This window comes from Crocodylus porosus, unplaced genomic scaffold (assembly GCF_001723895.1).
Source record: "Crocodylus porosus isolate Cpor-Errol unplaced genomic scaffold, CroPor_comp1, whole genome shotgun sequence".
In the NCBI taxonomy this organism is placed as follows: Eukaryota; Metazoa; Chordata; order Crocodylia; family Crocodylidae; genus Crocodylus; species Crocodylus porosus.
The window spans coordinates 10268129-10277364 of record NW_017728932.1 but is presented as its reverse complement, the minus strand read 5'-3'; the positions used below and the strand labels follow the sequence as shown (position 1 = coordinate 10277364).

Here is a 9236-nt window from a genome sequence, read left to right as displayed (position 1 = left end):
TCCAGGGCTGCCAGGGCCTCATATCTGTTCTCCAGATGGACAGGAGGAACTGGTGCCGCAACATGGTTAATAGCCCTGGCACGGGAGACCGTCTGCCACTCAGCAATGGAGGGCTCATCCCGGGCTGCCCTCTCCTCTGTCGTACCACCCTGCAGAGATGTCTGGGTAGTTCAGGTCCCCCATGACTACCACATCCTTAGCCTTCACTACCTCTGTGAGCTGACCCAAGAAATCCTGGTCAAGCTCCTCTCCCTGGTTGGGAGGTCTGTAGTAGACGCCCACTGTTAGGTCCCTTTCCCCTCGACTGCCTTGTACTCTAACCCAAAGCACTTCAGAGTGCCCCTCCCCTGACTCCTTGCCAATTGACGAGGATGTGTATTCCTCCTTAATATAGAGAGCCACGCCCCCACCTCTCCTTCCTATCCTGTCCCTCCTGTACAGCCTATAGCCCTTGACAGTCACCGCCCAATCGTGTTGCGTCCCACCACGTTTCCGTAATCCCCACTATGTCCGGGCTGGTGTCAGCCAGCAGGAGGGTGAGTTCCTCCTGCTTGTTGCTCATACTACGAGCGTTTGTGTAGAGGCACTTGAGGCCTCCTGTGGGTGTGTTACCCTGGCCCCCATCTCTTACCTGTTTATTTGCTTCACTCGGTGGTCTGGGCTGGGCTGTAGTTGTGGGTGCTGTTCGGTCTGGCAGTCTGATGTTTCCTCCACCCTCGTCTACCCCTTCCCCCGACGAGCCTAGTTTAAAGCCCGCCGGAGTAGGTCCGCCAGCCTAGAAGAGAACGCACGCTTACCTTTAGGGGAAAGGTGGAGACTGTCCCATCCCAGCATCTCTCGTCGTGATGTGCCGGTGGTGGCTGAGGAAGCCAAAGCCCGCCTCGAAGCACCGTTCCTGTAGCGTTTCATGCCGTCTGCCTCATCCACTCACTGGCAGGATAGAAGAGAAAACCACCTGTGCGCCCATCTCCTTCAGCACGCACCCCAGAGCGTGGTAGTCCTCCATCAGGCGATCAGGGCTCCTCCTGGCTGCATCGTTAGTGCCCACTTGGACTAGGACCATGGTGTAATAATCGGTGGGCCAGATTATGGTTTGGAGCATCCCTGTCACGTCCTGAATCCTCGCTCCAGGTAGGGAGTAGACCTCGCGTGCCAAGGGGTCCCGGTGATAGATGGGGCCCTCCGTGCCTCTCACCAATGACGATCACGCGACGCTTCCTCCTCCTGGCCTTCTTGCCTCCTTCAGCTTGCGCGGAACGCAGTGAGCATGGAGTTGCCTCCTCCACCATTTCGTCCTCTACTTCCTTCTCCTCCTGGGCTGCCAGGGCTTCGTGCCTATTCTCCAGCCGGACTGGAGGAACTGGTGCTGCCGTGTTTCGAGCAGCCCTGGCTTGGGAGGTGACCGTCTGCCACTTAGCAGTGGAGGGCTCTTCTTGAGGTGCATCCTCCTTGGTCGCACAACCCTGCAGGGAAAGAAAATACCTGTCAATTTCCTCCTCTGCCTCTCGGATTCCCCTCAGCCTGCTGACCTCCTCCTGGAGCTCCCTCACCTGCGCCTCCAGGGCCCTAAGGCGGGCGCCTGCAGGACAGGTGTGGGAGTCCCCAGTCCCTGGCCCCCCAGGCCTTGCTGGGCAGCTCCCAAGTATTTGAATACTTGGAGCTAACAACCCCCTTGCTGTGACATTGGTGGGACCTCTAAGCACCTGTGAATGAGCCGGTCATTATTCTCACAGCTGTTGGTCCAGCTCCTTGGCAAAGGCCAAGTCCAAAACCTGTTGCAGTCAGTTGAAAGACTCTAGGTGGTCTTGGATCAGGTCCTCTCTTTACATATTGGGGATGGCCCTGCTTTAAGCAGGGGGTTGGATTAGACGTGACCTCCTGAGGTCCCTTCCAACCCTCACTTTCTGTGATTCTATGAAAGTTTCAATGGTCCTTGGATTTGGCAAAACTTGGGCTCCTTGCCTCTGGAGGAGCAAGAACAATCCCCGTTATCTGTTTCTGACCCTTTTGTTCCTTTTTCCTCTTGTTTTTTGCAGCGAATTTGTGTCAGCAAAGGGGAAATTCTCCTCTGGAACATCAAATGGGAAAATACATTCTCCACACTAAAAGCGACCTGCCGCCACGCAGTGCCATTCCTTCACCTACTCAGCTTTACCTTGGCGTCAAGAAGAAACTGCCATCATGCAGCGAGTGCTGACAGACAACCCATCCTTTCTGAAGGGTAAACACGTTGCTAGATTCCTCCACCCCAGCTAACAAAACACCTTCTTCCTGCACTGCATAAGGAGATGCGTTTTCTGCCGCGTACCACGTACGATCTGCTCACGGTGACTTCACCCGTCCTCGGTACTCTGAAATGTTAACCTCATGTGCTCCTTGTGCGTACTGTAGTTGTTTGTCGTCAGATGAGTGCTGTTCATCGTGTGTACCTCTGATTGGAAACAAAAAGACATTTCAGTAACCAATCCTGTTTCCTATAGGCTTTTACATACTGCGATTCTGTGCGTATCACTTTTCAGCTAGCATATGACTTCTCCTTGCCCAGGAGGAAAGCAGCACAGGCATCCTCTGCTCTTCCAGGGTACCCGTGAGCTTTATTTTTAGTTTCCTAATGGGCTTTTTGTTTGTGGCGGAGACTGTCAAGAGATGCTGTCAAATACACGCTTTGGACTCCCAGCTTGGGCTGCTCCCCCTTCAGTTCTCTTTGCCACTGGTCTGCTCCATGAAGTCGTAAAGTACTTGAGAGGATCAAGGCAAAATTCTCTGCTTCTGGAAATCTGCAGCTGTCCATGGACTTCAGTTGAGAGAAGCTGGATGGGTGTGGGCGTCAGGGAACGCCCAGAGAGTGACTTTGGACAAGTCACTTAACTTCTCTGTGCCTTTCCACTCTTTCTTCTGTCTTGTCTGCTTAGACTGTCAATTCTTTGGAGCAGGCACCATCTCTTGCTGTAGGTTTTTTAGGGCCTAGCCTCACCAGTGATCTCAGATGGGATCTCTTGGTATCTTATAAGATCAGTAATTGATGGTAATAGAGCTGCACTGCTTTCTACTAGCAGAGAACGTGGTCCTCGCTCTATAGGAGCACATATGGCCTGGAGAATCTCCACTTGGCTGGAATTTATCCCCAGCAAGTAAATTCCGAGCTGTCAAGAAGGAGACTTTTGTTGTTTGTTTGTGCATAAGTAAGTTGTTTGGCAGGGCAGCAAAACCCACCCACTCAGAGGAAATTTGTTGCTTGTGCCTTTGCTGTGTAATGGCTGATGTTGTGCGTGGGTGTGCAAAGTCAAAATAGGGCTGGGAAGAAGGAAAACAGTGAGTGATGAATGAGCAAACTGTACTGCTACACCCCTCCCCCCCACGCTGCTCTGCAGAAAAATGTTTGAAATGCTCTGGCTTGGGGCACAGGGTGTGTTTAACACCCCCCACCTGATATAAAGCAATTTGAGCATCTGGCTCCTTCCCCTCTTCTTTAAGTGGTCCTGATCTCATCATCTCACACCAGGGTTTTATCAGCCCAGCTCTACTGACTTCAGTGGAATGTGCTCCTGATTTCCGGCACTGTGGGCATGTCTACATGAGATGCTTATTGCGCAGCTTTGTTAGCCAGCAAAAACCGTGTTAATAGCCTACTGCACAGTGTTATTAGGCTAATGCACAGTAAGCGTCACTAAATAACCGTGCGCTGGTACTACTGTGCAGTAACTCTAGGTGCTGCACACGGAGTTAATGCTTTATTAAGTGCTAAGCTAAAAGTGCAGTATCTGAGGTACATTCATGAACATGTGTAGATGAGCCCTGGGAGGAAAGAATGAGTGCCACATACTTCTACATCCACTTTGGCACGTGGAAAGAGAGGCCACATCTCACTTGTGGCAGCGCAGAATTGCCCTTAGACAACCCCACCTTCCTCAGCTCTCAAGGCCTCATTGCCCTGCACCTGAAGCAGTGGTTTCCACTGATGTAGAGGGGGTGTTTGAATGGTGCTGCCCTGATTTGGTCACATTTTACACCTGCTTTTCCACTGGCCAAAGCAAAGGCATGGCCTTGGATAATCAGACAGCTGTGGTTTAATTGCTGCTTTAGTATTATGGGAACCTGGTATTTTACCAGAGTCCAGGTTTTCATTGATCAGCTGCTGAACTGCAGTAAGGAGAGATGTGGTCTGTATAATTTAAAAGCCTTTTCTCTGCCAAAGACTAAGCACTGCCACCTGGGACAGATGCTGAAATGGGAACGGTCAAGCGCAGTAGTAAAGAGTGGGTCTCAATAATGCCTGCTTTGGCTTAAGGGGTCAAGCCTTGTTGGCCTCAGTGGAGCAGTGCTGATTCCTTTACACCTTTGGAGAGTCCACCCCTGCTTGTCTTTACTTGCACATGAAGGACTAGGGTTAACGATCAGAAGTTGACTTCCCTGGAAGCTGACCATTGTCCTGCCAGAAAATGGGGGAAGAGGGCCGTATTTATGTCCTCTGCCAGATGGCAAGAGGCTGGTAAATTATTTCTTTCCAAAAGCACCTTTACTAATACTGCAAAATTTATATTGAAGTCCTGGCCAAGCTCTTGCCCTTTGCGGTCTCTGCATAGAGACAGATATCTTGCAACTGTAACTTCATTTTCTGGTTTTCTGCTCAAGTGACTGTTTGGTTTAGATACCACCTACTCCTAAATACCTCTGCCAGGTTCTTGTTACTTTTTTTTTATTCTTTATTCCTTATGTCCAGCATGGGGCTGGTCCAAAGCTAGTTGCTTTTCCTCTTAAAAACAAGCTTCTCTGTTTTTCATCTCAGATGCAACAGAAACTTTTACGGGAATCCAGATATTGCCCTAAAAAAAAGTTTCAAGGGATGAAGTTGTTCTCTTGCCACTGAAAAGTATTTGGATTTCAGGGCCAAAGTTGAACAGTTGGTGCACGGATGGTACTGAATTTGGAGGTTAAGGGGAAAAAAATGGAGAACTTTAAAATAGGCCCAAGAATGAAAATGGTGTGCTCTGTCCATCACAGTCACTTGAAACCGTGGGGCAGGGGGCGGGCAATTATTTTGGGCAGAGGGCCGCTTACTGAGTTTTGGCAAGCCATCAAGGGCTACATGATAGGCAGCCAGGGGCAAATATTAATATTCTAAATTTTTTAGGGGCCCTGCAGGCCGGACAGAATGGCCTGGTGGGCTGTATCCGGCCCCCAGCCCCATTTTGCCCACCCCTGCCATGGGGCATGAAGCAGGGAGAGTGCTTCAGGGGCTCTGCCTGCGTGCACCTACTGAGCTACACAGAAACCTGAACCAGATCATCATGATGAGAAACAGGAATGACTCAAACCCTGCCCCCCCTTTAATTTCCCCGGATTTGAGTAACATTTAAACCAAGCCTTATTTCCCTTTTGATAAGGGAAATAAGCACCCCCACCCCTTTAAATCCAGTTTTGCAGCAGTCTATTGATGTCTCAGGTTGCAAACACAGAAATGTTTGAGCTTATATTGAAATGGGCTTTGGCAGCATTTTTGTGTGTTTTTTCCTCCCTTTCCCCAGAAAAGCTTTTTGATCAATTCCCTTGCAAAATGGTGATTGGTAGCATTATTATTATTTTACTTTGGCTTTGATGGGGGGTTTTTTTTCTGTCATTTCACTGAGCTGCTGGATTCATCATTAGTGTTAAGTGTTGATCTCTGTGAGATCTTGAAGCATAAGACGCAGTGTCGAAAAGGAGGTTGTTTTCCTCTTGTCTTGGGGAGGTCCAGACGCTTGCGGCTGAATGCAGCTGAAGGCAAAGGGGAGGGTCCAAAGCTGAGCAAAGGAAATGCAGGGAGTTTGACTCGTATTTGCAAGGCCAGTCCTGCACAACTTCAGCTGAGATGATCTTTGGACAGCATTTTCCAAAGCTCTCAAGTATTCATTACAGATCCTGTGTAACGTTTGATGAGAGTAGGGATTTTAATGCTGCCCTCCTAGTCAAATCCCTTTTTTGTCTGCTTCTGTTCCCTTGACGTTTCAAAGTGGGTGCAGTATTCTTCACTTCCAGGCCTAAACTGACTTGTAGCAGTGCAGCATGTGTCCAGTGGTCACTACTTTACACCTCTGAAGCATTTGCACTTCAAATAATGATGAAGAAGTTCCTTGTATATATATTGCCAAGTGTTTTGGGTCCTTTTTGGGATGAAAAAACTATCGAAGCCCGTACGGAGGGGGACCCTCACTAGACACTAAATTCGTGGGCAGTGCATTTTTCTGGTTTGAGAGACAAAGGGGATTCACTTTAAAGCAAAACACGATCTTTTTATCATCCTTTTCTTTAGATGCTTAACGGGAAATAAATCATGGGACGGACTTCAATTGTAGATATGAGGACAGTGTTCTGGTGTCTTACATTCTTGCACTGATCTTGTACTGTATTAATATCGGTACTATGGAAATGCAAACACTGTATATTTATTTACTAACGAGACATTCAAGGCTAGCTCCTCAGTGGGTATAAATCAGTGTAGCTTTACTGACTTCACTGAAGGCCTGACCCTCAGTTTCAAAATGTTCATCAAGCATTTGAGCTGTATGAAGTAGCAGTTTGCCTTTTGATTCTGCAGTGGAGCTTCTGCTGAAATATCCTGGGGACACAACCCAGTTAGAGAACAAGAGCTGGGTTTTCAAACCCGCCATGTTGAAAACCAGGGACTTGCCTGAGCCAGGGGGCTGTTTCTTGAAAATCCCACCTTGATCATACAGCAAGGTCCCACGTTGCAAATTTGCATTGCAGAATGGAATGGAGAATTGTCTTGCCTCTCAGGGTACTGTGGTCTTGGAGAGGATGGATTGTACCTGTGTATAGACCCTACGACAGGCTTTGGCCCTTGTTCGGGAGAGCACTCCAGCACATGCTTGCACCTGGCTGGAATCAGTGCAAGCTAAGCACACGTTACACTTAAGCACAACCCTAAAGCGTTTCTCTAAAAGACAAAGGCACGTAAGCACTTATTTGCCACTTTCCTGAATTAGGCCCTGGGTTGTCCTGGGCAGACAGGGTCAGAGCAGCTAGCTGAGGTATGGACGTATTCACAGCAACTGAGGAGCTGGCCTAAAGTAAAATCTCCTAGCTACCTTTGGGAAGTGTTTGGTGTAGATACGACACCTATTAAAATGAGTTCCCAGGCCCTCTGTGGTCCAGTCCTTGAATTCCTGTGGCTTTGCTTAAGTTTGAACTTCTGTTCCATTTCAGATGGTAAAGATTTCTTTCCCCCCTGCCCTCCAAGTCTTGAAGCATGCTTTCATTATCTCCCCCACACCCCATGAATGTAGCCCTGTATAAGTTCTGCAAAGGAAAAATGCTGAATTTATATTAGTATGTGAAGAGAGTTTATAGTGTGAAAAGCAAATCTTAAACGATTGTATCTGACAAAAAAAGATATTTTTTTTGTAGAAAGGCGATGCTTTGTAGAATTTCTGGTTGCCTATGTTTGTTGTAAATACTGTACATTTAATTTATTGCTATAGTAGCATATTGTATTTGTTATGTATAAAAATAATTCTCAAGGTCCACAAATGTATATTTTGTTGCTTTGTGTCTTTGCAAAATTCACAATAAATAACATATTTTGTGTCCATAAGTGTTTGGTACTTTAACTGAGCTCCCCAGAGCTGTCCTCTCATTTACAGTAGGTACCACTGAGGCGCACGTGTGCACAAGCAAAATGGAGCCTTAAAGGAGGCTGAAAGGTTGTACAGAAGCTTACTGGTAGATGGTCCTTAAACCAAATCCTCGGCTGGTCTTGCCACTGATTCCAGCGGCACTGTGGACAGTTTCTACCACCTGAGGAGCTGGTTCCTTGCTGAGGGAAATGACAGAGGATGTGTTAAGACACCATTTTGACCTGAAAAAATCAGCCCAGCGTGGGCCATCTTCTTCTACCTTTCAGCTGTGATACAAGCTGTAGGAATTGACTATAGACTGACTCCTCATTTCCCTCACCTTAATTACTAACACGAGACACTAACTGTGCAGTAGCATGCTGGACAAAAAACTGTGCTAAGCAGTGGCGATGCATTGGGGGTGCATGGACGTGCATATGCACCTCCTGACAGCCAACGCTCCCGGGCAGGCGAGAGCATTGGTGCCCCCCCTGAGAGCACTGGCTGGGGAGTGGGGGAGCCAGGAGAAGTGGTCCCTGCATGGCTGACTGCACTCACCTGGAAGTGCCAGCTGGGGGACTCCTCCAGTCAGTGACCTGCAGGGTGGGGGAGGGCGAACAATGGACTGACAGACACCCCCCTCCACTGACTGGCCACTGGGGAGGCAAGTGCCCCCGCCACCCCCGACTCAGGAGGCACCAGTGGACCATAGTGCTAATACACTACTGCAGAGTAGCATTAGGTTAATGCACAGTAGCGCAAGTACCTATGAAGTGCTCTGGTATTTGGTTAACTGAGTACTAAAATTAATGTGCAGTCACTATGGTGCGTTAATGAATGTGTCCCATCTGGGACTGATTGAACAGGAGGCCCAAGTACTATGGAGCATGAGCACCTGCTGAATAGCTTTGCCAACTGGGGCTTTTTGCCATGGCCTGGCTGGGGCTGGGCACCACGTCCTGGTGCTGTGCCAGCACTCTGCTGCCCTCCAGAAGTGCCTGCCTTCTGCAGGACTGAGCTGGCCACACCCAGCAGAGCTGGGCTTCTGCTGCCCTTCCGGCCCTACAAGGGGCTTAATTCTGCACCTGGTGCACAGCGTTGGGAAGGGGCACTTGGAGGAGGGTGTGGGATGCCTCTGGGGCCCTTTAACTAGTGTGGAAGGGCACCAGCAGCTCAGGGCTATCCGCTGGGGCCACATGGAGTGTCCAGACCCAACACTGGCATGCAGCTCCCCTGGCATCTTCTGCCCCCTCCCCCTGTAGTGGCACTGGCTGCATGCCTTACACCTGCCACCTTGCTCAATGCCCAGGCTAGGATGATCAGCTTACCCTAGTGCCACAACTAGGGGCACAGGCTGCAACAGAACAGCACGGACAGCAGCCCTCCACCAACCAATTGGAGCCGTTTGGCTCTACCTCCGATGCTACAGATTTGTGCAGATGTAACAGCTGCATGCTTATGGCTTCTATCCTTCTCCTTGGATCTCACTACAACTGTCTGTATGCTTAGACCTATGCAAGTCAAAAACCAACATCTTAAATAGTACCTGGAAGCCCACGTGCATGTGGCAGAGTACCTGCTGAATCCTCTATCAGGCCACTACAATCTTGCAACAGCTTTAAT

At 49.1% G+C, this 9236-nt stretch overlaps 1 protein-coding gene and 1 long non-coding RNA gene across 6 annotated transcripts in view; one reads left to right on the top strand and one right to left on the bottom strand.

Annotated features, from left to right (window-relative positions):
* Window positions 1-4946, top strand: part of RAP1GAP2 (RAP1 GTPase activating protein 2) — a 245022-nt gene extending 240076 nt beyond the window's left edge. For all 5 annotated transcript variants that reach the window (XM_019545554.1, XM_019545557.1, XM_019545556.1 and 2 more), the window contains one exon: window positions 2037-4946. The gene's annotated coding sequence lies outside the window, so the exon portion shown is untranslated. The remainder of the gene's footprint in view (window positions 1-2036) is intronic.
* A 1620-nt stretch (window positions 4947-6566) lies between these two features.
* LOC109317093 lies at window positions 6567-9236 on the bottom strand. Its single transcript, XR_002102972.1, has 2 exons — window positions 9160-9236; window positions 6567-8209 (listed from the first exon to the last, which is right to left on the bottom strand). It is a non-coding gene; the product is annotated as an uncharacterized LOC109317093 (long non-coding RNA).